The sequence below is a fragment of the Bos grunniens genome, chromosome 9 (assembly GCF_055505025.1).
Source record: "Bos grunniens cultivar Pamir isolate PY7600 chromosome 9, Bosgru_T2T1.0, whole genome shotgun sequence".
Taxonomy (NCBI): domain Eukaryota; kingdom Metazoa; phylum Chordata; class Mammalia; order Artiodactyla; family Bovidae; genus Bos; species Bos grunniens.
Window position 1 is genome coordinate 36,403,263 of NC_141173.1, and position 27,490 is coordinate 36,430,752.

Sequence of the window (27,490 nt, forward strand, 5' to 3'; positions counted from 1 at the left end):
TCTTCGCATCAGGCAGACAAAGTATTGGAGTTTCAGCTTCAACATCAGTCCTTCCAATGAATATTTAGGACTGATTTCCTTTAGCATGGACTTATTGGATCTCCTTGCAGTCCAAGGGACTCTCAAGAGTCTTCTCCAACACCACAGTTCAAAAGTATCAATTCTTCATCTCTCAGCTTTCTTTATAGTTCAATTCTCACATCCATACATGACTACTGGAAAAACCATAGCTTTGACTAGATAGACCTTTGTTGGTAAAGTAATGTCTCTGCTTTTTAATATGCTGTCTAGGTTGCTCACAACGTTTCTTCCAAGGAGTAGCAACTTTTAATTTCATGGCTGCAGTCACTGTCTGCAGTGATTTGCAGTTCAGTTCAGTCGCTCAGTCGCGTCCAACTCTGCAACCCCATGAATCACAGCACGCCAGGCCTCCCTGTCCATCACCAACTCCCGGAGTTCACTCAAACTCACATCCATCGAGTTGGTGATGCCATCCAGCAATCTCATCCTTTGTCGTCCCCTTCTCCTGCCCACAATCCCTCCCAGCATCAGGGTCCTTTCCAATGAGTCAACTCTTCACATGAGGTGGCCAAAGTATTGTAGTTTCAGCTTTAGCATCAGTCCTTCCAATGAACACCCAGGACTGATATCCTTTAGAATGGACTGGTTGGATCTCCTTGCAGTCCAAGGGACTCTCAAGAGTCTTCTCCAACATCATAGTTCAAAAGCATCAATTCTATGGCACTCAGCTTTCTTCACAGTCCAACTCTCACATCCATACATGACCACTGGAAAACCCATAGCCTTGACTAGACAGATCTTTGTTGGCAAAGTAATGTCTCTGCTTTTTGATATACTATCTAGGTTGGTCATAACTTTCCTTCCAAGGAGTAAGTGTCTTTTAATTTCATGGCTGCAATCACCATCTGCAGTGATTTTTAGGGCCCTGCAAAATTAAGTCTGTCACTGTTTCCCCATCTATTTGCCATGAAGTGATGGGACGCGATGGCATGATCTTAGTTTTCTGGATGTTGAGCTTTAAGCAAATTTTTTCACTCTCTTCTTTCACTTTCATGGAAGTAGTCAAACAGGAGATGGCAAGAATGAACATCGAAATTTTAGCAATCAGTGAACTAAAATGGACTGTAATGGGTGAATTTAATTCACATGACAATTATATCTATACTGTGGGCAAGAATCCCTTAGAAGAAATGGAGTAGCCCTCATAGTCAACAGGAATCCAAAATGCTGTACTTGGGTACAATCTCAAAAAAGACAGAATGATCTCTGTTTGTTTCCAAGGCAAACCATTTAATATCATGGTAATCCAATTCTGGTCACGTATGGATGTGAGAGTTGGACTGTGAAGAAAGCTGAGCGCTGAAGAATTGATGCTTTTGAACTGTGGTGTTGAAGAAGACTCTTGAGAGTCCCTTGGACTGCAAGGAGATCCAACCAGTCCATTCTGAAGGAGATCAGCCCTGGGATTTCTTTGGAAGGAATGATGCTAAAGTTGAAACTCCAGTACTTTGGCCACCTCATGTGAAGAGTTGACTCATTGGAAAAGACTCTGATGCTGGGAGGGATCGGGGGCAAGAGGAGAAGGGGACGACAGAGGATGAGATGGCTGGATGGCATTATTGACTCTATGGACATGAGTCTGAGTGAACTCCGGGAGTTGGTGATGGACAGAGAGGCCTGGCGTGCTGCGATTCATGGGGATGCAAACAGTTGGACACGACTGAGCAACTGAACTGAACTGAACTGAATCCAATTCTATGCCCCAACTAGTAATGCTGAAGAAGACCTACAAGACCTTCTAGAACTAACACCCAAAAAAATGTTATTTTCATCATAGGGGACTGGAATGCAAAAGTAGGAAGTCATGCGATACCTGGAGTAATAGGCAAATTTAGCCTTGGAGTACAAAATGAAGCAGGACAAAGGCTAACAGAGTTTTGCCAAGAGAACGCACTGGTCATAGCAAACATTCTCGTCCAACAACACAAGAGAAGGCTCTACACATGGACATCACCAGATGGTCAATACCAAAATCAGATTGATCATATTCTTTGCAGCCAAAGATAGAGACGCTCTATATAGTCAGCAGGAGAAGGCAATGGCACCCCACTCCAGAACTCTTACCTGGAAAATCCTATGGACAGAGGAGCCTGGTAGACTGCAGTCCATGGGGTCCCTAAGAGTAGGACATGACTGAGTGACTTCACCTTCACTTTTCACTTTCATGCACTGGAGAAGTAAATGGCAACCCACTCCAGTGTTCTTGCTTGGAGAATCCCAGGGATGAGGGAGCCTGGTGGGCTGCCGTCTATGGGCTTGCACAGAGTCGGACATTACTGAAGCGACTTAGCAAATGCAGCAGCAGCATACAGTCAGCAAAAACAAGACCAGGAGCTGATTGTGACTCAGATCATGAACTCCTTATTGCAAACTACAGGATTAAATTGAAGAAATAAATTAGACTATTCAGGTAAGATCTAAATCAAATCCTTCATGATTATACAGTGAAAGTGACAAACAGATTCAAGGGATTAGATCTGATAGACAGAGTACCTAAAGAACTATAGACGGAGGTCTGTGACATTGTACAGGAGGCAGTGGTTAAGACCATCCCCCAAAAAAGAAGTGCAAAAAGGCAAAATGGTTGTCTGAGGTTGGATGGCTTCACCGACTCACTGGACATGAGTTTGAGTAAGCTCCAGGAGTTGGTGATGGACAGGGAAGCCTGGCATGCTGCAGTCCATGGGGTTGCAAAGAGTTGGACATGACTGTGTGACTGAACTCAACTGATATGCAATATTTTATTAAATATTATTAAATCCATTGAGCCCTTATGATTGGGATTAGTGTCCTGATATTAATAAAAGAAGTGCCAGAGAGCTAGACTGCACCTTCCGCCGTGTGAGAATACAACGAGAAGACTGACATCTATGAATCAGAAAGTGAAGTCTCACCAACTTTATCAGGGCATTCATCATGGATATCTCAGCCTCCAGACTATGTAGTGATAAATAAATTTATGTTGTTTATGTAAAAGCTATCCAGCCTCTGTTATTTGTTAATAGCAGTCCAAATAGACCATGATGTTGAATTTCAGCTCAATATATTAGTTTAAAAACTTACTGTACTATAAGTGAGATTTTACTAACATAATAAACACTGGTGAAAGCTAAAGTCTGTATTTATTATATAATAATAATAATTCTCATTCATTGAACATTTATGTTATTTCATTGAATTTACCCAGTGATCTTTTAAGTTATGCATTATTCTAGAAGTAACATTATATGTTACTAGAAGTAATTCTTTTACTGATATGTTAAGCCTTTGAAAGTGTAAATGCTGCATTTTTCGATCATTTTTACTCTCTTTTTTTATAATTTATTCAATTACTTTTAATTTTATATTTTAACAAAACTACTCTTTCTAATTTATTAAATTAAGAATTTACTTTTGTCTTTCTTTTTAAGTAATAAACTAATTTAAAGCATGTATTTGCTTTGATTACCATTTTAATTGCAGCCCATAGGTCTTCTTATGAAATATTCTTTAGATCACTAAATTCATGGTGATTTGTTATTTTGTTTTTGAATGCCTCTTTTACATAGAGAGATTTATCAGTATATTTTTTAATATTGAAGACGCTTTTGTTTGTTGCCATTTTATGCTTATAAGCATTTGAAAATCATAAAAAAGACTTTATTCAGAAATTCTTCTTGGCCATACTGATTTCTGCTTGAGGGTAAAAGGGCCTGTATTAAATTGGGCTCCTTATATTTATGATACATAAAAACTATGAATTATTTAATTAAAATTATAAAAGTATACTTTACATTAAGTCAAGTTATGATTTAGTAGCTGATTCTGACAATGCAATCCCGAATGCAAACATGCAACCAGAAAGATAAAACTAGAATGACAAATACAAATGGAATGACAGAGAAATCTGAGAAATATAGAGAAAATGGAAACTATTTTTTAATGTCTATTTTCATTACTATAACATCTTAATTCTCTTCTAAATGGAGTTTAAAATTTAAAATTTTTAAAGAATATATGCTAACTTATTTAATATACTGAAGTGGAAATGCATTAAGAGTAGGCACTGTAAGGAAATGATTAAATAGTTATAAATATTAATCCTACTTTAACTGTCATTCTGTAAAAATTGGCAAAAAAATAGACATTTAATACCCATAATGGGTAAAGTTACTTAATTATTTTATTGCAGTACTTACTTTTAAGACCTAAAATTACTAGCTAAAGATCCCCCAAAACAAAACTCTGCCCCAATTTCTAAGTGAAATAACTCAAAATTCAGGCAGATCAGGCAATAATAATATTCCCTAGTAAGAGTTAATAATATAGCAAGATAAGAATAAATCTATGGAAATATAAATATCATAATAATAGATGCTTATTCACAATATGCCAGGTGATAGATTGTAAGTGTTAATCCTAAAACATCCATACACAATAGTTATTATTATCTGCATTTAACAAAGAGAAAAATAAATCTGGAGAACTATTTGCCAAGGTTAATTTTTTCTATCAACCTTAGGTGTCTCCTGTGGTGCCTATTAAAGTAAAAACACCAAAGCAGAGATAAAACTCTATAGAGAAGGAAATTTTTTGAGTTTTCTGTAGCAGAAATAATCTCAAGGAAGTAAAAGAGGTAGTTTGTTTTAATTATTGAAAGTTATCCCATGAAATCCAATAGCAAGAGCGATAATGATGTCAGCTCACATTTATCAAGTGTTTGCTAAGTGCCAAAATCTGCTCTAGGACATTACATGTATTAGGTCATTTAATCTTTGGAAACACCCCATAGTAATACCATTGAGATAATATACTACAATTATTATAGTAATATATAGCTATTACTATGGAGTAATTAATACACTATTACTATCATTACTTTTCTATAGATGAGGAAACAGTGGTACAAAAAGTTAATTTGCTTGTGTTGGTTACAAGGACAGAGGTAGAAAGGCTGTGATGGAAAGGCTATTGGTCTGGTGGTACAGAATTCATGCCTTCCTGGAATTAGAGAACTAAAAAAAGAAAAAAATCCATCAGAACGTTCTTTCTCAGATCTCCTCTTCTCTTTTTTGTACATATTGTAGTCTCTCTTTAGATATGACTTTCTCTCGTCATTGGGCCAAAAGAGTAGGAACCACTGCCTCCAAATTTCCATGACTTAGCATGGTCATAAGCCACTCACAACCACTTCTGAACTTTGCAGTTCTAATAATGTGAAAGGGGAAATCTATTTAGCTCAGTTTGAGTCAACTGTCTAAACTTGGTCAAGTAAGTTATGAGCAGAAAAAAGATATCTCCATTGTAGGTAGAGGAGAGAAAACATTCTCCCAAAACAGTCATTCTGAGTAGACAAAATAAAAGCTACTACTGAGGCAAAAGTAAGAATCAAGGAAAAGAGAATGGACCATTAGCTACGGTGAAGTAAGATCATTATTCTCTTCCATGCTAGTTTCTCTTTCTAGACAGCCAATTCCTTCAAGTCATTAACTGTGTCTTACTCAGCTTTCCACATTTGGAAGCACTGTCTCATGTAAGTAGCTGCCTTAAAATGTTTTTGGAAGTGAACTGAACGACATACTAATTATTATTCTCCCCATGACATGTGTATAATTTGTTAAGCATTCTTCCAAGGAGTACATTTGTCAGAGAAAATGACTATAGATTTCTAAATAATTATTTTCTTTTTATTTCTATAATTAATTAGCTGAATATTTTTTAACCACATTAACTGAGAGTGGAGTTAAAGAAATAAGAGGAAGCAATGTGTTCACACACACACAAAAAAACAGACATTAAGGAGCCTACAAACTCAGAATCGGTATGGTGCAAGCTTCATCCCATTCTTCAGGGAGTCCAGGAGCACAGTGAAAAATTTTACAATCTCCCACAAGTCAGCAGGCTACTAAAAAGCTAGAAAGTTTTCAGGATTGGACCATTCTTTAAAAGAACTCAGAAGGAAATAGAAATTGTCTAGTTTAATTTACATAAATAACAAAGGTCCCCCCTAAAACTTCATGCTGTAATTTAAATATATATATATATATATGTTATGTTAAATAGACACAGAGATGTGTAACAGGAAGTAAAAGAATTCTAAGTGGAAAAAAAAGCATTTTTCAAGGATAATTGGGTCTATAGAGGGCTTGTCCATTTTCCCAGCTGTACTAGCCTCTTCTTTCTGCCAAACTGTGCACCTTCACCTTACTCTGGATCACAAATAGGTTATGTATTTGATTTAAGTTCTTTTTGAAATTATTAATATGTGCATAAAGACAAAACTTTACATATAATTTTAGGGAGTCTTGATCCAGCCATGTATTCTCTATTGGTTATTGCATTTCCAAATAAGAAGACTCATGGGATTAGTACACACATAGAAAACACCAGAGAGGCTTGCACAAAGCATAGTCCAAGGGTAGAGGAGGAACTTCTTAAGCTATTGTCAGTAATTAGCATCTTACTGCAAGTGTTTTCTATTCAGTAGCTGACTAAGGCACAGATGCATGTATTCTCAGTCGCGTCTAACTCTTTGAGACCCTATGGACCTGTTATGGGCTGTAGCCTGCCAGGCTCCTCTGTCCATAGGATTCTTCAGGCAAGAATAGTGGAGTGGGTTGCCATGCCTGCCTCCAGGGGATCTTTCCCTGGGAAACTTGCATCTGCTGCATTGGCAGGTGAATTCTTTACAGCTGAGCCACCTGGGAAGCTGAGGCACCACATAGAAAGTAGGAAATTTGACTAGATACCTTAATCTTAAACTAGAATTACCTGAGATGAACAAAATACTACTGAAATCAGAGGGGGTTTAAGAATATAGTCAAGGACAGAGGCCCTGCTATGGTTAGCACTTTTTACCAACTTTTTATTCATCTAATCTCTGAGCATAGCATGATTTTAAAAAGATAGTAGGAAATGTATTTCCTCACCAATATAGAAAATTTGATCTAATCTGTAATTTAAAAGAAAAATATTTAAGAAGTCCAGTATGATCATTCAAGTTATGTATGAATATTTGTGTGGGCAGGGGGGCAGAGAGAGAGAAAAAAAATGAAGAGAAGGAGAGATTAAGACAAACTTACAGTCACAAATTTAAGAACTAAATAATTGTGAAATTTATTTTAAATATGTCTATGAAGCACATATTTAAAAGACATCTTAGAATCTTAAGTATTAAGACGATTGTTAGAAACACTAAAATTTGAAAGGATTGGTGATGACTTCTGACGTGATTATCAATTATTTTTGGATATGTAATTTTTACTTAAAATATCAATTAATAATTACTTATAGGATATCAATATTCAGGTTTCTGAAAAGATTTTCTTTAGGAGATGTGAGAGTCAGAACTTATGAGAATCTATTTGTGGAAAACAACTTATCACTTTGTCCCTTTTGAAGGCATACAATTCTCTCATCAACATATGATTCCAAAAGTGTAAATTTTAATTTAAAAAGTGCATTAATTTTTTCAGGAACTAATGGTACCGCTCAGTTTATTAGACAGGGTTTCCCAGGTGGCTCAGTGGTAAAGAATCTAACTGCCAATGCAAAAGCCTCAGGAGACATGGCTTTGATCCCTGGGTGAGGAAGATCTCCTAGAGAAGGAAACAGCAACCACTCCATTACTCTTGCCTCAAAAATCCCATGGATGGAGGAGATTGGAGGACTACAGACCATGGGGTCCCAAAGAGTCAGACACAACTGAGTAACTGTGCACACACACATGCAGTTTGTTACATATGTATTATTAGAATAAAAACAATAATTAATGAGTTCAAATAACTCAATAAAATACATATATTTATAAACTGATTAAAATTATAGATTTTATTTTCAGCATAAATAATTTTTGGTTAAGTGCAATTCACCATCATTAATAAATCTTTATTCTCCTCACATTTTCTTATAACACCACTGAGTAGTACTCTGATCATTTTGCTATAAAGCAGTTTTTTTATTGTTCTCAAAAATAAAAACCTACTGATTAACATATTCTAGTTATTGAGATGGACTAGTAAGAATCATTTTCAATGCATTGTACTATAAATTTTATGATGACCCAGCAAAAACAGCTATATTACAGCAAATAAAAATATGAATTGCTAACATGAAATTTGTATTTCTATCATAAAAGCACATCAGCATAAGAAAATCATCTTTCTTACATGCAACTCACCAAGACAATGAAATAAAGAAATTAGCTTAATTACGATTGTAATTACAAAGGGCTTCCCAGCTGGCTCAGACAGTAAAGAATCATCCTGCAATGCAGGAGACCCAGGTGTGATATCTAGGTTGGGAAGATCCCCTGGAGAAGGAAATGTCAACTCACTCCAGTATTCTTGCGTGGGAAATCCCTTGGACAGAGGAGCCTGGCGGACTACAGTCCATGGGGTTGCAAAGTCCATGGGGTTACACAACTGAGCAACTATCATTTCCACTTTCGATTGTTTGTAATTACTCTGATAATGAAACCCATTAAGTTTGAAAAGTGTATTTGCAAATAGGCCATATTAGCTATGAAAGCCATTGCCTATATGCGTATCTTCCTGTTTCTAATCCATTCAGTTTCTTGCTCCAAATATATATATTTTGAATCACTTCTTTCTCTGTCTTGCTTCCCTTCTCAAACTAATCATAATGATTTCCAATTGAATCCTGTATCAAATTTAAGCACAGTCTGTAATTTTCATAATTCTTTGTATCTGGATTTTATATCTGGACTTCATCTTTGGACATAGGTTTTTTTTTTTTCTATCTTATTTTTACACTGTACCTAATAATCATGTTAGCCTCCAGTTCAGATCAAATCCGTTACTCACTCAGTCACATATCATGGTTAAACAAATTATCCATTCACTCAACGTTTGTACTTTAAGAAAATTTTTATTCAGTCTGCATTTACTATGCCAGATGTCAAACAGGGTTGAAAAGAAATTATGAACTCTTACTAGAGTATCATTTACTAACTACTAATTAGTTGGCAGATACTGTTCTTTATGGATTTCATGTATCATCTCATCTAATTTTCAACACAATCTTTTGACAGAGGAGTTGTTATGATACACATTACAAATGAAGGAACTGAGGCTTAGAAAATTTAAGTAGTTTCCGTAAGGTAAGACCTTGGAGATGATAGAGCTAGAATTAGAACCCAGGCATCTGGATTCTTGGCATGAAAGAAGACCTACTTTGCTCTTCCCATTTGCTCTATGCAATAGACAGTGTACATGTTACTTATCCATTTACGGACTAGAGGAAAAAATATAATAAATTAAATGACTTGTTCAGTATTAAGTAGTAAGCCAGAGGTAAAATGCAGCTTTTAGTCACATTTAATTTTTAAGCCATACCACATTCTATACATTAGTGTAAGCTCTATCAAAGCACAAATTACTTTTGGTGTGGAATTGCCTTTGGTAGGACAGAACTAGTAAGAAATAGACAACGCAATATTTTGAATGAATAGTATTACATTTCTTGGACAAGAAATAAGGTTGTCCCTTTCTCCTCCCACCTTCAATCTTTCCCAGCATCAGAGTCTTTACCAATGAGTCGATTCTTCACATCAGGTGGCCGAAGTATTGCGGTTTCAGCTTGAACATCAGTCCTTCCAATGAACACTCAGACTGATCTCCTTTAGGATAGACTGGTTGTATCTCCTTGCAGTCCAAGGGACTCTCAAGAGTCTTCTCCAACACCACAGTTCAGAAGCATCAATTCTTTAGTACTCAGCTTTCTTTATAGTCCACCTCTCACATCCATACATGACTACTGGAAAAACCATAGCCTTGACCTGACAGACCTTTGTTGGCAAAGTAATATTTCTGCTTTTTAATATGCTGTCTAGATTGGTCATAACTTTTCTTCCAAGGAGCAAGCGCCTTTTAATTTCATGGCTTGCAGTCACCATCTGCAGTGATTTTGGAGCCCAAGAAAATAAAATCTCTCATTGTTTCCATTGTTTCCCCATCTATTTGACATGAAGTGATGGGACCAGATGCCATGATCTTAGTTTTCTGAATGTTGAGCTTTAAGCCAACCTTTTCAATCTCCTCTTTCACTTTCATCAAGAGGCTCTTTAGTTCCTCTTCACTTTCTGCCATAAGGGTGGTGTCATCTGCATATCTGAGGTTACTGATATTTCTCCCAGCAATCTTGATTCCAGTTTGTGCTTCCTCCAGCCCAGCATTTCTCATGATGTACTCTACATATAAGTTAAATAAGCAGGGTGACAATATACAGCCTTGAGGTACTCCTTTTCCTATTTGGAACCAGTCTATTGTTCCATGTCCAGTTCTAACTGTTGCTTCCTGACCTGCATACAGATTTCTCAGGAGGCAGGTCAGGTGGTCTGTTATTCCCATCTCTTGAAGAATTTTCCACAGTTTAGTGTGATCCACACAGTCAAAGGCTTTGGCATAGTCAATAAAACAGAAATAGATGTCTTTCTGAAACTCTCTTGCTTTTTTGATGATCCAGTGGATGTTGGCAATTTGATCTCTGGTTCCTCTGCCTTTTCTAAAACCAGCTTGAGCATCTTGGAAGTTCATGGTTCAGGTATTGTTGAAGCCTGGCTTGGAGAATTTTGAGCATTACCTTACTAGCATGTGAGATGAGTACAATTGTGCAGTAGTTTGAGCATTCTTTGGCATTGCCCTTCTTTGGGATTTGAATGAAAACTGACCTTTTCCAGTCCTGTAGCCACTGCTGAGTTTTCCAAATTTACTGGCATATTGACTGCAGCACTTTCACAGCATCATCTTCTAGGATTTGAAATAGCTCAACTGGAATTCCATCACCTCCACTAGCTTTGTTCATAGAGATGTTTCCTAAGGCCCACTTGACTTCACATTCCAAGATGTCTGGCTCTACGTGAGTGATTACACCATTGTGAGTATCCGGGTCATGATCATATATATATATATATATAAAACTATACATTTTTGTATAGTTCTTCTGTGTATTCCTGCTATCTCCTCTTAATATCTTCTGCTTCTGTTAGGTCCATACCATTTCTGTCCTTTATTGAGCCCTTATTTCTGTCCTTTAAGATGGGCTCAATAAAGCACAGAAATAAGGGTAGACAGTATAAAAGGAAATAGGTAGGAATTTCCTGGAGATCATTTGAGTGTTGGCAAGTCATTTTGTTTGAGGGAAACTCAGGGTAAATACAAGGCGATCATCCCTTATCTATGAGCTGGAACCAGATCATGAAGTGCTTTAAAACTTGAACTTCATTACCTCTTAAAAATAAAATCATTAAGTGCTGTTTAGCACAGAATCTGAGATTTAGGATGAGTCATATGAGAATGATGCATGGGATACAATGTAGCATAATCACCTGTGTGTATGCTATTGATGAAATTCATCTAGAGGTTTATATGAAACACACGAGCTTCTGAACTTTAAACTGGGTATGCATGCCATGGTCCTTTGAAACTGTGTTACTATGAACATCTATATTTGGGCTTAGATTAAAAGATAGGAAAATGGAGTAGAAATATGGAAATCAGATTAGGCTCAGTAAGTATACTGAAGTAGTGAATGTGAGAAGAAAAGAAAATTTGAACTTGGGTATTTTCAGAAATAAATGTGGTAGGAATGGCAAGTGTATGCTAGGAAAGATTCTACATACATCTGCAAGAAATTAAATCTGGAGGAAGAAGGGCTCAGAGGTGTTCTAGGATGCTGGGACTCTGAAGCTTTGAGATTATGTAATTTGAAGAGTTCATTAAAGCATAAATCAATATAGGAAGCAAGAAAGAAAGGGGAGGCTATGAGGAGATTATTAGGGATTTTACTTTCAACGTGGAGTAGAGATAATTGATTGCCCCTCCGCTTGTACTTCCTTATAAAGCAAGAGTCTTGCCTTACCTCCAGCTCCTACTGAAAAGGTGAGTCTAGGTGGCCTTGTTTATACCAAGTGACACCTTCTCCTTGGTCATAGCTCTAAGACCAGAAAACATCAGATCCAACTCACACTAGTCTTATGGGAATGTGTCTAGCAGCTCTGGTTACAATATCAGGGAGTATCCACAGCTTTGAGGCTTCAGTTCACATTCATCAATAAGAAAATCTGCATTCTACATTCTGATTATCTAACTATCTGTATAACTATCTATACATTATTTAATTTAAATATCGGCTGTTACTCCATTATCTTCTTTGAGCTCTTTTTGAAGGAAAAAAATAAATAGGCTTATAGATATTTTTACATGTTTTTGGACAATATTGTGCTTATTAAATATTTCATAGAGGAGATGAAAGAGAGGGTACAGATTTCATATCACACAGCAATCGATTAGGTAAAGGCCTTGCTAGACAGAGAACAGTCAGGCTGCATTTTCATAAGAATGAACAACACAAAGGCTCACCATGGAGGTGGTGAGTGGGGATCAAAATTCAGGTCATGTTTCTGTGACCAGAGTGAGCCCTCATGACAGACTGCATCAGTCTAGACCAGGAAAAAGAGGCCTTTTTGTACATACCCTCTGAGAGAGCTGCGTTCTTAAAAAATCTACCCGTTGTAGGGGGATTTTTTTGTGATTGATACAAGAAAGTCATATAGGCTAGGAGGCAGTTCTAATGAAATATTTTGTTTTAACCCCCAAAACACCTCTTTAGCCATATAACCAACTAAGAGGTCCTCTTACTCCTTCTGCTCTCCATCTTTTCTCCATTCAGCCTTCAATCCTGTGCTGTCATTCTCCTGGTGCCAGTAGTTACAGAGATTCAGTGATCATCAGGAAATACAACCAAAAGCATGATGGAAGGAGGAAAACCAACACTTGTGTCTCCCTCCTTCCCTGAGGTCCCCTGACAGTGCCTGATATTCCTGACATCAATAGGAAGCTACAAAACAAGAGGACCCAAGTGAGAAGACCTGTAGGTACGAGCCTTCCAATGAACACAGCAGGGCAAAGAAGGGTGAGAAATGGCCTGGAGTGGGCGAAGGACTAGCAAAATCACTTTCAATTCACCTTTGCAATCTGAATACATTAGCAATATATTCTTCAAGTTTAGTTATTTTCAAGTGTGAAATGATGGCTTTCACACAACCTTTTTTCTGAAATGCAGGATTTCAAAAGTATTACTTTGAAGCTCATGCTTATTTTGTTTGTTCATCATATTTATATAAACATCAGTTTAAATTATGAAAAACATTGATTCCAAAATATTTCAGAGTTTGAAAATTCAAAGACATATATAATATTTGATTAAGGCAACTAGAGAAGTAAATAATATTTTAAATACTTCTCAAGGTATAAGGGGCTCTTTTATTCTATAAGCTTTTTGTTTGTTTGTTTGTTTGTTTGTTTTTAAACATGACATACTGTGGAATTTTGCAAAGTATATTTTATTGTTATCTGAAAGAGAAGTGTGTCAAATGTGGCAGCAGATCATTTCCAGGCTCAATTCATTTAGTCATTTTTTGGCAGAAGAATCATGCATTGGAGGGCACATATACCCTGGAGACACCCAAGAATATAATAAAACTTTTAGAGAATGCCTCCCACCACCATCAAATAGGGGGAAAAAGGCAGTCCAAGCAAAGAGAGCAAAAAAAAGTAAAGGGACCTCATAGAATATTTTTAGAATTTCAAGAAAGATTAAAAAGTAGATAAAATGAAATTACAACTTACAATGAAATTACAACTTAAAATGAAATTACAAATTAAATACAACATATACTATTTTTCCTTTTCATATTCATACTTAATGTCACTTGACATATCAATTTTACATCCTGATGTATATAAAATGACTAATTGCCATTTGTCACTGGTTTTTCTACATCATACAACTGCCTATTAAATTCTTCATACTGTGTAGATACTATAAGTAATAAACATATACTACATCTTGTTTGTGAAGATCACTCTCAACTTAGCAGAAAAAAAGTCTCAGATCTTCATGAGAAAATAAAGACTTTACTTGAGCATCATATGTTGAAGACCACTGGTTACTTATACAGTGAGATGTGAGATGTGGGGAGAGAAAAGGAGAGCATTTCAGATGGAATGTATACATACATGTGTGTTTACATTTCTTTACTTGCACATTTATTCAGTTGGATCAAACAGCAATGTACACTCCTCCACTGGGCAGCAAGCTGTGTCCTGATTGTATTAAAGTCTGCGTCTATAGAATTAAGCAGTGTCCAGATGTACTGATTTTGTTCGCTGCAGGAGGTAATGAGTCCAACGGAGTCTTTTCAGAGCTATATGCTGGGGTTTTTTCATTAGAACAGGACATGCCCACTGAAAATAGGTGATGAGGATAAGAGCTGAGAAATGGGACACAAGAACTTGTTCATCAGAAAAGGACTAACAATGGAGAAATTTAATTATTGGGAAAAGAGGTGAGGAGGAAAAAGACAATTGTGTGAAGGAAGGGCACAATAAGGACAGAGGAGACAAGAACAAAATAGGTGTGGACAGAGACTCCACACAATCACACAATCAAGAAAGACAAATTTAAGGGGAAAAAAAGCTTCTTTTTCTTATAGTTTATTCAGCTATATCTGTTTCCAGCCACATAAGGATCCCATTTTCTTAGGACGTTAATTTCAAAACTAACAAACTATTCCATTTCTTTAGCTTTGCCTTTAACTGCACTTTAAAACTTTTCCAAAAGCAGTATAAACTATGTATTATTCTTCATTCTTGCTACTGAAATTCTATATTGGTGTTTCTGTAAAGCATCTTTGCTGCCAATTATCTAACAACTTCCTTTACTTTAGCCCCACTTTCTCTCCTCTTCCTAAAGCCAATCTTAGTGTCATACTTGACTTCTCTAACATCATATTCTATATACTGATACCATGTAAAAGGATATACTTGAAATCATTAAGTGTTTTGATTTTTTTTAATAGATATACACTTATCAGTAGAGAGGTTTTCTAGCAAGTATTGTGGTATATTCTCAGAGGTGACTTTTTTTTTTTAAGTAATTTCCTTATCATCGATTTTCAGTGTTTCAGTCAGGGTTCCTGGTTGCAAGCAACAGTAATCAGTGAACTAACTGAAGCAGAAAATAAGGGGTTGAAATGATATTTCAAGGTTCACAAACCTGACAGGAAGGGTAGAGAACCAGGCTTACATAATAGGTAGGGACCAAGGAGGTTAGTCATCAGAGAATTCACCCAAAGTTATACTCAAGAATATTTCGTTTAACACAATACTGATAATACTAGTATCAGAGTTGGCCACTTCTCGGCTTCCAGCACTACACCATCTCTGCTGCTATCATTTCTGTGTTTCAAGTGACCTTGTGTCTTTGACTGATTCCCTCAAGATTCAAAGCCCCAGAGAGAAGCATGCATGTTTGTGTGCTCAGCCCTGTCTGACTCTTTGCAACCTCAGGACTATAGCCCTCCAGGCTCCTCTGTCCATGGAATTTTACAGGCTGAATACTGGAGTGGTTGTCATCGTCTACCCCAGGGGATCTTCATGACCCAGGGATCAAATCTGCTTCTGCATTGGCTGGCAGATTCTTAACCACTGAGCCAGCTGGGAAGCCCTAAAGAGAAGAACGTGAACTTGAATTACGAGCCTGTATCCTCAGGAGTTAACTAAAGCAAAATATTTAGTTTTGGGGGCTTCTAATAATGGGAAAGTCTACTTTTGAGCACATCTTATACAATGAGAGATATCCTTAAATTCAGAATGGTGTTTGGATATAGAATCAAAAGGGTAACAGTTGTCCACATATCACTATTAAACTCAATGTTCTTATATGTTATTGCTTTATACAGTTACCATACTTTCTTTATATATGTAAGACCTTTTCTCCAATGTTCCAATCATGAATTTCCTAATTTACCCTACCTATTAGAAACCACTTCTCCCTTTACAATGAATAATCTTATCAGTCTTCTTTAAACACTTTCTGAATATAAAGGTCTCTCTGTTTCAATATTATTTACATGGCATCCGGTCCCATCACTTCATGGGAAATAGATGGGGAAACAGTGGAAACAGTGTCAGACTTTATTTTTTTGGGCTCCAAAATCACTACAGATGGTGACTGCAGCCATGAAATTAAAAGATGCTTACTCCTTGGAAGGAAAGTTATGTCCAACCTAGATAGCATATTCAAAAGCAGAGACATTATTTTGCCAACAAAGGTCCGTCTAGTCAAGGCTATGGTTTTTCCAGTGGTCATGTATGGATGTGAGAGTTGGACTGTGAAGAAGGCTGAGCACCGAAGAATTGATGCTTTTGAACTGTGGTGTTGGAGAAGACTCTTGAGAGTCCCTTGGACTGCAAGGAGATCCAACCAGTCCATTCTGAAGGAGATCAGCCCTGGGATTTCTTTGGAAGGAATGATGCTAAAGCTGAAACTCCAGTACTTTGGCCACCTCATGTGAAGAGTTGACTCATTGGAAAAGACTCTGATGCCGGGAGGGATTGGGGGCAGGAGGAGAAGGGGACAACAGAGGATGAGATGGCTGGATGGCATCACTGACTCAATGGACGTGAGTCTCAGTGAACTTCGGGAGTTGGTGATGGACAGGGAGGCCTGGCGTGCTGCGATTCATGGGGTCTCAAAGAGTCGGACACGACTGAGCGAATGAACTGAACTGAACTGATGATATAAAAGTCATGTTTTGACTCACCTGGTATGGAAAGTAGAAATTAAAAGTTATAAAGTGATGGCATATATTTTAAAAAATTATGCTGAAATTGTATCCTCTTAAAATAATAGAAACTAGACTATACAGACCTAAACTATGTTAAAAAGAAAGTATCTTTAAGAGAAAACCTATTACTTTTGATACTATATTCCATTCAGGAAATATATGTTCTGGGAACAAGTAGGTCCTAAGAATTAAAGGATGAAAAAGATAGATGAGATCCCTATGCTGACAGAGTTTGAGTTTTCATGTACTATATAATTCTTTATTCACATTATCATTGTATATAGGTTAGGAATCATGAATTTTACTCTTCTAAATTGTTAGACTTATGACAAAGACACAATATACAAATATATATATATATGTAAACTTAGAATTTCAATTAAATTTTCACTACTTCATCATCATGTTTGATTTTTATTTTCTTTTACATCTAAGGTATTTCTTTTAAGTTGAGAGAAGAACTTTAATTACCATGCTTAATTATCTAAATATCTTACAATCAAACTTTGTAAACTTGAGAATAGTACTCAGGTTAATCTCTTTGAATCAGTCTTTGTTTATTGAGGAATACATGCTCATGGTGAGAAAACTAAATAGATAGTTGCAAAACTATGTACAATTAGAAGTATCTTTCTGATAAAAACCCAGAAGTTATTTTGTGGATATTGACAAACTATAACTAGATTTTATATGGAGCTATAAAAGTCACAGAGTAGCCAACATAATACTGAAAGTGTGAGAGGAGGGAAATAGTACTCACCTACTTACTTTGGAAAGGAGTGGAGTCTACAAGACTAAAGGGAAAAATAACTGTGCATAATTATTGAACTTCAGTTCATTCACTCAGTCGTGTCCAGCTCTTTGCGACCCCATGGATTGCAGCATGCCAGGCCTTCCTGTCCATCACCAACTCCTGGAGTTTACCCAAATTCATGTCCATTGAGTCAGTGATATCATCCAACCATCTCATCCTATCATCCCCTTCTCCTCCTGCCTTCCATCTTTCCCAGCATCAGGGTCTTTTCAAATGAGTCAGATCTTCACATCATGTGGCCAAAGTATTGGGTTTCAGCTTAAACATCAGTCCTTCCAATGAATATACAGAACTGATTTCCTTTAGGATAGACTGGTTGGATCTTTTTGCAAACAAAGGTCCTTCTAGTCAAGGTTATGGTTTTTCTGGTAGTCATGTATGGATGTGAGAGTTGGACTATAAAGAAAGCCATGAGGATACAGATTAATAATACTAACACCAATATACACGCATATGTGAATTGAGTAATTAAGGAAATGAATGGTGGGTGATGAGAAAAAGACTTATTGTTCAGAGTGGAAAGTTACAGATAAGGGGAGGAAATATGAATGATCCATGTTGTAATGAATTAAAGTTAGAAACATCCAGAAAAATTCAACTTTAGCTTTATATACCTTCATGTAGATTTAAATGCTTACATATAGAAATATTTATAGGTACATGTATGTATGCAGATTAGTATAAATATATTTGTTTGTCTTTTTTATTAAGATGCCCTAGAAGCAAAACCAGGCACCTAATGGTAAGGAGCACTTACTCAGATATTCATTTTTAACACCTTCTTCCAATAAAAGAAGTCAGGATTCCTCAGAAAAAATTTCTGATTCTGGGACTGAGGTAGAAAATACGCAAGATTAGGCTACAACAACTTGTAGAGCCAGAAAGTAAGGAAGAACTCAACAAATAAACAAACAAACCAATTCTGGGGTATGTTAAGGTGGCATAGTTCCAACTAAATAAAAGAATTCTCAATGTTGAAACTGATACATTTGAACAGTTAATAGTGTTATATTACAACCCAAGTATGGCTCAAGAAAGTGAAGTTGCTCAGTCGTGTCCAACTCTTTGTGACCCCGTGGACTGTAGCCCACCAGGCTCCTCCGTCCATGGGATTCTCCAGCAAGAATCCTGGAGTGGGTTGCCACTTCCTTCTCCAGGGGATCTTCCTGACCCAGGGATGGAACCCAGGTCTCCCGCATTGCAGGCAGACTCTTTAACCTCTGAGCCAGCAGGGAAGCCCAGATGATAAAGCATCTGTCTGCAATGTGGGAGACCTGGGTTTGATCCCTGGGTTGGGAAGATCCCCTGGAGAAGGAAATGGCAACCCACTCCAGGACTCTTGCCTGGAAAATCCCATGGACAAAGGAGCCCGGTAGGTATGTTCATGGAATCGCAAAGAGTCAGACATGACTGAGCAACCTCACTTTTCAAGTATGAAGTAAATATCTATGGTTCAGTGCAGCTATGATTGAATAAGTACATTTCTGGGAGAGATTAGACGAATCACCTGTGCATAAGCATTCTCTCTAAGCATTCTCAGTCCCAAGGAAACAGAGCATAACTCTTCATTCCTTGAATGTAGGCTGAACATTTATGACTTAATTCTAAAAACCTCACTATGAAGAGGGGTAAATAAATTTACAGTGAATAAAAAAGCATGGCAAACACTACCTCTGTCCATTGATCAAGGTTATTATCAACAATAGTCATACTGATAGTATATATTTTGATAGCATGTGATGTGATGGCAGTGGGAATATATATCTGTGGTGTTCCTCTCCCAAACCCCAAATCTTAGTCATAGGAAAACCATCAGACAAGCCCAAAGAGAGGGACATTCTACAATATGTCAGATCAGCATTCCTCAAAACAGTTAAGGTCAGGAAAGTCTGAGAAATTGCAAGTCAAGAAGAGCCTAGAGAGTCATGAAAAGTAACTGCATCATGTTATTTTGCATGGGATCTCGGAACAGAAAAGAGCATTTGGGAAAAACAAAAAATTTGAATAAAGTATGACTTCAGTTAATGTTGTTGGCTAGTCACTAAGCCTGACTCTTTTGCAATCCCATGGATTCTGCCAGCCTTGTCTATCCATGGGATTTTTCAGGTAAGAATGCTAGAGTGAGTTTCTACTTCCTTCTCCAGAGAATCTTCCCAACACAGGGATCAAATCTGTGTCTCTCGCGTTGGCAGGGGGATTCCTTACTGCTGAGCCACCAGGGAAGCTCGTCAGTAATAAAAATGTATAAATAAGGGTTCATTAATTTTGAAAAATGTACCATACATTTAAGGTGTTAATAATAGAAGAAACTTTAAAAATAAACTTTAATTTTAAAATAGTTTTAGCTTAACTCTGCATTGCTTTTACAATTCTTTTAGTTAAGCTAAAACTATTTTAAAATTAAAAGTTTATTTTTAAAAAAGTTTACTTTTGTTCTATTCAGGGCCTAATTTTGTAATCCTCTTCTCAGAGGTAAGCATCAGGCCCAGTTTTTTTGTTGCCTTTCATAGTCTTACTTACGGCAACAAATCTAATAATAATAACCTATGTAGTTAATTATAGTTATGTTCAAAATGTCATATGCTTTATATATTTAAAAGCATATATACTTATAAACATATATATTTCTGCTCACATGAAATTTAGCATTCTAAATACACATTATGCTGAAATTTATTTATCATTTAATATTTCTTGGAAAGAATTTTATGCCAATACACATATATACGGATTCACTTCATTTATGTTCCAACAGCTAGTGGCACTGCATTGAATGAATGTATCTTAGTAGAATTAATGAATCTCTTATTAATGGTAAAACATATTGTTTTTGCATATATATGTGATTATACTGACCCTGGGCTTCCCTGGTGGCTCAGATGGTAAAGAATCTGTCTGCAATGCAGGAGACCTACTTCTGTCCCTGGGTTGGGAAGATCTCCTGGAGAAGCAAATGGTCCCTAGTTAACACTTGTTGCTTTCACTGCCAGAGTACTCACAAGTCCGATTCATGGTCGAGGAACTAAGATCCTACAAGCCATGTGGCAAGGCCAAAGGGAAAAAGACAAAAAGAAATTATATATACATACATATATATATATATATATGACTTGTTTGATATAAATGCCAAATTGTTTGCCAACTCGGCTGAACCACTCTCAGTTCAGTTCAGTCGCTCAGTCATGTCCGACTCTGCGACCCCACGAATCGCAGCACGCCAGGCCTCCCTGTCCATCACCAACTCCCGGAGTTCACTCAGACTCACGTCCATCGAGTCAGTGATGCCATCCAGCCATCTCATACTCTGTCCCCTTCTCCTCCTGCCCCCAATCCCTCCCAGCATCAGAGTCTTTTCACCATAAGTCATTGGTGGTAAATAAGAACTTATTACTCAATAATGTTAGACAAGTGAATAGTCATTTAGAAGAGGATGAAAATTGGATTCATATCTTATACCAAACCACTGGTATAAATCCACAAAATGGTCAATAATTAAAATGCTTGAAAAAATGAAGCCTTAAAGTATTAAAAAAAAAAAAAAGATGCGGCATTATTTTATGGCTTTGGAATTGGAAGGCTCTTTTTAACCACATCTCAGGAGCTACTAAAAATTTCTGGGATTCAAAGAAGAAAATTTTAGTCTTTAACTATGTGGAAATTAAAATTGTCTACAAATTTAAGAGAAAAAAGCAAAACAAAAGTATATATACAAAAAAAATGAAAAGCAAATGATACTAAAACATATATAGTCAATTTCACTCACATTATGGAGAATTACTCTATATAATCATCTATCCAGACTATCAGAAACATTTGACAACACTCTATTTGTTCAGCTTTGAGAAAAGAGATACTCTTCTATGCTGGAATTGATGACAGGAGTGGAAGTAGTTCAGCTTCTAATGAAGGGAAATTTGAGTGTCTTTCAAAATTGCAATTACACTTACTCTTTGACTCAGGAATTCCACTTTGCGAAATACATCTTACAGATACACCAATAAATGTAGAAAATGACCTCTGTGCACCATTCTTCATAGAATTCCTGTTCATAATACCAAAATATTGAATACAAGTCAAAGGCCCATCTATATAGAAGTAAACAGTAGTATATTTATATAATGGAATATGTAAAGCTTTCTAAAGAATACCACCTATGTTAAAAAAAAAAAGGAAAGAAAAAACTTCACATCATACTTTTATATCGAAAAAGGAAAATATGGTATAGAAGAATGAATATTATATGGTATATTTTGTGTAAGAAGAAGGGTAATAAAGTTGTATATATCCATCCTCTTATGTCTGCATAATAAAAAGTGAACAGATACATTTTAAGGACCAATCAAAGTTGTTTCTTTTAGAGGGTGGAAGTATGGTGTGTACATGGGCACAGGGATAGAAATGACTTCTCAAGGTTTAGCACTGTGTTTCATTTGAATTTGATCCAAATATTACTTATTGAAAAAAAATTAAGTGATAAATTAAAAGCTATCCATTTCTCCTTTGTGCCCCTTGTCCACTTTTATACTGAGTGATAGATTCCTTTTCTATTACATATAAGAATTCTTCACAAGGTAAAGAGATTGATCTTTTGCAATATATTTTTTAAATACATTTTTTCACATTTGGCATTTGGGCCTGTTTGTGATATTTTTCCTCTTGGGAAAGTGCTTAATCAGCAATCAGATTTATCAGTCTTTATTTTATAAATGTCTCTGCTGTTTGAAACCGACTTAAAATGGTCTTTGATACATCACTATTATTATAACAAAATTTACCCTTTATTTTTATCTAGTTCTAAGGTTTCTTTATATTTGACATTAGTCTTTGATTTGTTAATTTGAGATTTAAAAAAAATGTAAGTAGAGATTTACCCCACCTTGAAAAGTTCTATCCAGTTATTGTTAAGTTATTGAATGATGTACCTTTCCTAACTTAGGCAACATTTTCATCACCCATTCAATAATTTTTATAAATTACATTCAATTATTTTTCTTTATAAGTTTATTTATGATCATTTGACCTACCATAAATAGAATATTTTCCCATTGTAATTTCCCAAGAGTTTTGTTTATAGAAAAATCTATCAATTTTTGTTAATTAGTCATTGAATCATACGCTTATAGAACATTTCTATCTTCCAATAGCTTTAAAGTTAATTTATTGGGTTATACAAATATAAAATATTATCAATCAAAACACTAAATTAAATTGCTACATAAACTTAGAGTCATAGCAAATGTTTTAATTAGTGTGAACTTGTCTAAATGAAATCACTTCTTGGTAATCCACATACAATCAGATCAGATCAGATCAGTCGCTCAGTCATGTCCAACTCTTTGCGACCCCATGAATCACAATACGCCAGGCCTCCCTGTCCATCACCAACTCCCAGAGTTCACTCAGACTCATGTCCATCAAATCAGTGATGCCATCCAACCATCTCATCCTCTGTCGTCCCTTTCTCCTCCTGCCCCCAATCCCTCCCAGCATCAGAGTCTTAACTCTTCACATGAAGTGGCCAAAGTACTGAAGTTTCAGCTTTAGCATCATTCCTTCCAAAGAAATGGAGACATATTAAAATTTCCTGTGTCATCTCTGGGTACCTTATTTTAATAATTTGTTTTGTGCCTCAGCACCCAGTACTGGTGAAAATGGACAAGAAATGAGAGCATACAAACTGCAGACTTTTTTTTTTCATTCCTCAGTCTATTTCTTATAGATAGAATTTGGAACTATTTTTCACCACCAGCCACAAAGAAAATATCCAATTTTGTAGTGAAGTAGGCTCAAGGTTCAGAAGAGAATGCATTGCCTGTAGAAGAAGAGTATAAATAATGATGGAGGTCATTAAATCAGCAATATAAACAGATTGCTCAGTAATGTATAGCCTTATTCTCATCTCAGAATATTACATCCATAATTCTCAGCTAGTATTTTTGCTCTGAAATAATCAATATTCAATACAATATAATAATGTTAGCTAATGCTGTAGAGGGTTTTCACAAATGTTCTGCAAAACTCTATAGGACAAATTGTCCCTTTTACTGTTTGCATTAGTTGGCTGCAATTTATTTTCTTCAGTTGTTTCTTAGCAAAATTAATAGCCACTGGAGTTCAGTGTCTTTATAACTTGGGTAGTTATCATTGTGTCTTGTTTTCATATTTCTCTTTAGAAAATGTTAAATCCTTTTTTATTACTTTTTCAATTTTCCAGAGTTGGAAATGGTGACAAATACCTGATTCAATGTTTTATATATCAACACTTCTAGATATGTGCCCTATATTCTAAAGATTATATAATATCATAACGTATATGTTACAATAAAAACTATTTTTATTATCATATTTTTGAGACGAGTACTGGGAATACTTTAGAGGAAATTTATATCCTGTGTCTTGCGTGTCTTCATGTACCAGCTTGCTATTTTTTGTGTGTGACTTCTTCTGGTCTAAGCATATTTTCATCTGCTTATATGGATAGTTGGGAACTTTCTATCAGCTCTTTCCTTTGTCTGTGAGTAAACTTAATTCAAAGAACAAAATGTTATCATATATATAAGTGACGTGATTCTGGGAAGTTTTAAAAGTGACTCAAAAGTATGTAAATTCAGGTGTCAACAAAGGATTAATTCTCTTGAACATTATATTACCTAGATTTATTTATAAATGCAGACATATGTGTTTCAATATATGAATGCTAGTGCCTACGATGTGTAGTATACTTAGAGAATACTGACAATGGTCAAAAAATCATGTTAGGATTTTTCTCTTGGAAAACTTCTAAATTTGTGCTTTTTTGAATTATAAAGTACTTCAATCTCTCTAAAAGGATACACTGACACAACCATTAAATTGAAAGGAATAAAATTTGAGAATTTTCTGTTAATAATAAGAGAATTTGCAAGAATGACAGTAGATTATGCAACTTCCTGTAGTAATTGAAACAGTTGAAGACAGAGCACGCTAATTCCATTAATAATGAAATACTGCTAGATATGAGTTTTAGTTTTTGAGGAAAGATTTGTATTTTGACATTTTTAATAATGAGCAATAAAGTTCCTTTTAAAAAAACACATAATTTATTATTTTATCAGTTATAATTCCATTAAAATGTTTTTCAAGTTCTATTTTTTGCAGCACATTTAAAATATTCTTTCATATACGTGGTATTCTTTTTTTTTCTCTTATAATGCTTACTCACACTAACTTCTGAGAATTTAAATTTTTCTTAATAAAAATGTATCTTCTGTAGAATTGAAGTGAAAGTCTCTCAGTCGTGTCCGACTCTTTGTGACCCCATGGACTGTAGCCGGCCAGGCTGCCCTGTCCATTGGATTCTCCAGGCAAGGATGCTGGAATGGGTTGGATTCTCCAGGCAAGGATGCTGGAATGGGTTGCGCTTTCTTCCTCCAATAATATGTATATACACATCTGTAATTCTAACAAGCCTCCTCCTGTGTATTCAGTTTATAACTCATTCATGTGAAAATGAAAGTCGCTTAGTTGGACTCTTTGTGACCCCATGACTATCAGTTCAGTTCAGTTCAGTCACTCAGTCGTGTCCGACTCTTTGCGACCCCATGAATCACAGCATGCCAGGCTTCCCTGTTCATCACCAACTCCCGGAGTTCACTCAGACTCACGTCCATCGAGTCAGTGATGCCATCCAGCCATCTCATCCTCTGTCGTCCCCTTCTCCTCCTGCCCCCAATCCCTCCCAGCATCAAAGGGAGTCTTTTCCAATGAGTCAACTCTTCACATCAGGTGGCCAAAGTACTGGAGTTTCAGCTTTAGCATCATTCCTTCCAAAGAAATTGCAGGGCTGATCTCCTTCAGAATGGACTGGTTGGATCTCCTTGCAGTCCAAGGAACTCTCAAGAGTCTTCTCCAATACTACAGTTCAAAAGCATCAATTCTTCAGCACTCAGCCTTCTTCACAGTCCAACTCTCACATCCATACATGACCACTGGAAAAACCATAGCCTTGACTAGACGGACCTTTGTTGGCAAAGTAATGTCTCTGCTTTTGAATATGCTAAATTCTTCAGGCCAGAATACTGGAGTGGGTAGCTGTTCCCTTCTCCAGGGGGTCTTCCCAACCCAGGGATCGAACCCAGGTCTCCTACATTGCAGGCAGATTCTTTACCAGCTGAGCCATCAGGGAAACCCAAGAATACTGGAGTGGGTAGCCTATCCCTTCTCCAGCGGGTCTTCTGGACCCAGGAATCAAACCAGGATCTCCTTCATTGCAGGTGGATTCTTTACCCACTGAGCTACTAGGGAAGTCCTCTTCCATAGAAAGTATGTAACGTATATGCAATATTTATGCATTTTTCTTAAAAATTACATAAACTGTTTAAAACCTAGACCTGAATTTCAAGACAGTGTTGGGAAATATTTGAGAGATGTCCGTTTCAGTATCTAGTTAGACTGAGCTGGCTGCCACAGTGGAGAAAGCATCTTATTGTCTTATCAAGGCTTTTCGTAGTTAAATCAAATCATAGCTCTATGATTTCCACCCATTCCTTTAAATTTTGACTTCTGAGAAAATAAAAATGTTATACATTTACTTTACAGCATTTCTTAAACAATGAGAAAAATTATTCTGTTTCTAGCACACCCAATATCTAATTTCTATTTACTTTATGTGCATTAAATTTAAATGTCACTCATATTACTTTAATATTAGAATTTTAAAGTACTTGATATGAAACAATTAACAGTTTTGAAGACTTATGAAGGGCTAACTCTTGGACTAGGTAGTTTTTTAGACTATGTTATTTAATAATTATTCCCCGTTGGTTCAGTGATAAAGATTCCACCTATAATGCAGGAGATGCATTCTCTCACACCTCGAGGATGTATTTTCCTTTACTTTCTAAATAAAACTGAGTATAACATGGAGCTGTAACACTGGTCTATCCGAGGACTATAACATTGGTCCGTCCGACGCTTCAAATTTTTGTTGCAACAAGACAGAACCGAGGAAATTACACACTCCTTTGACAATTGAACCTAGACATAGGTTTGATCCCTGGGTAGGGAAGATCCACTGGAGGAGTGCCTGGTAACCCACTCCAGGATTCTTTCCTGGAGAATCTCATGGACAGAGGAACCAGACAGGCTATAGTTCATGGTGTTGCAAAGAGTCAGACACAATTGACATGACGGAGCACTCACTGACTCATTTAATAATTATAGGAACTGTGTAATATAATAAATAATTCCCAAAACTGTGACTTGACACACTAAAAGTTTTTGTCTGCTCATCTCACAATTCACTGGGATCAGCAGAAGTGGGAGGTGAGAGACATGTCTAAGGCCTAGAAATAACTATGTAATTTCCATTAAGTTTCCATTGGCTTAAATTCAGTCATGTTCCAAATCTACTACATAAAAGAGCTGGAAAATGTGGTTTGGCAATGTATCTAGGAAGAAAATGAAATTGGTCTGCTAAATGCACAGCAATATTACTGCCACAGTCCACTCTTCTCATTAACAAATATCTGTTCCTTTCATTTTTCCAAACGAAAATGACATTTTCTCTCCAGTGAGTCAAGACCTCCAACTCTTAAGTCAAGGGTGTCTGGTTAACGCATGCTCCTCTATGTGGTCTGCATGTCACTTTTGATTGTATCAGTCTTTGAGCTAAAATAGCAAAAAAGAGGCAACACTCATTTCCTTCCAGAAAGAGGAGGAATAAGAGTCCAGGAAAGTCACCAAACACAATTCTAAAATTCCTCTGTATAAACACTGTAAAACTTCTACTCTGAGGATGGGTGGTTCCTTGAATTGGCCATGATTCTACTCTCTGTGTGGCTTACTTCATCCATTTTCCTCCTGAAATATGCTGTGGAAAGTTTACTTATTGATAAGGAAGATGCTGTTTTGCATCCTTCTCCCAGACCTAGGATTATTTTAAGGCTCAACCATCAATCCCAGGCATATTTATTTGTTTTATGTGA

The 27,490-nt window shown here is 36.4% G+C and overlaps 1 protein-coding gene across 16 annotated transcripts in view; it reads right to left on the bottom strand.

Annotated features, from left to right (window-relative positions):
* Positions 1–27,490, bottom strand: part of LOC147365801 (uncharacterized) — an 856,584-nt gene that overhangs the window by 262,440 nt on the left and 566,654 nt on the right. For 5 of the 16 annotated variants that reach the window (XR_015132780.1, XR_015132785.1, XR_015132788.1 and 2 more), the window contains exon 3: positions 2,146–2,452. The exons of the other annotated variants lie outside the window; for them this stretch is intronic. The gene's annotated coding sequence lies outside the window, so the exon portion shown is untranslated. The remainder of the gene's footprint in view (positions 1–2,145; positions 2,453–27,490) is intronic. 16 annotated transcript variants of the gene reach the window in all.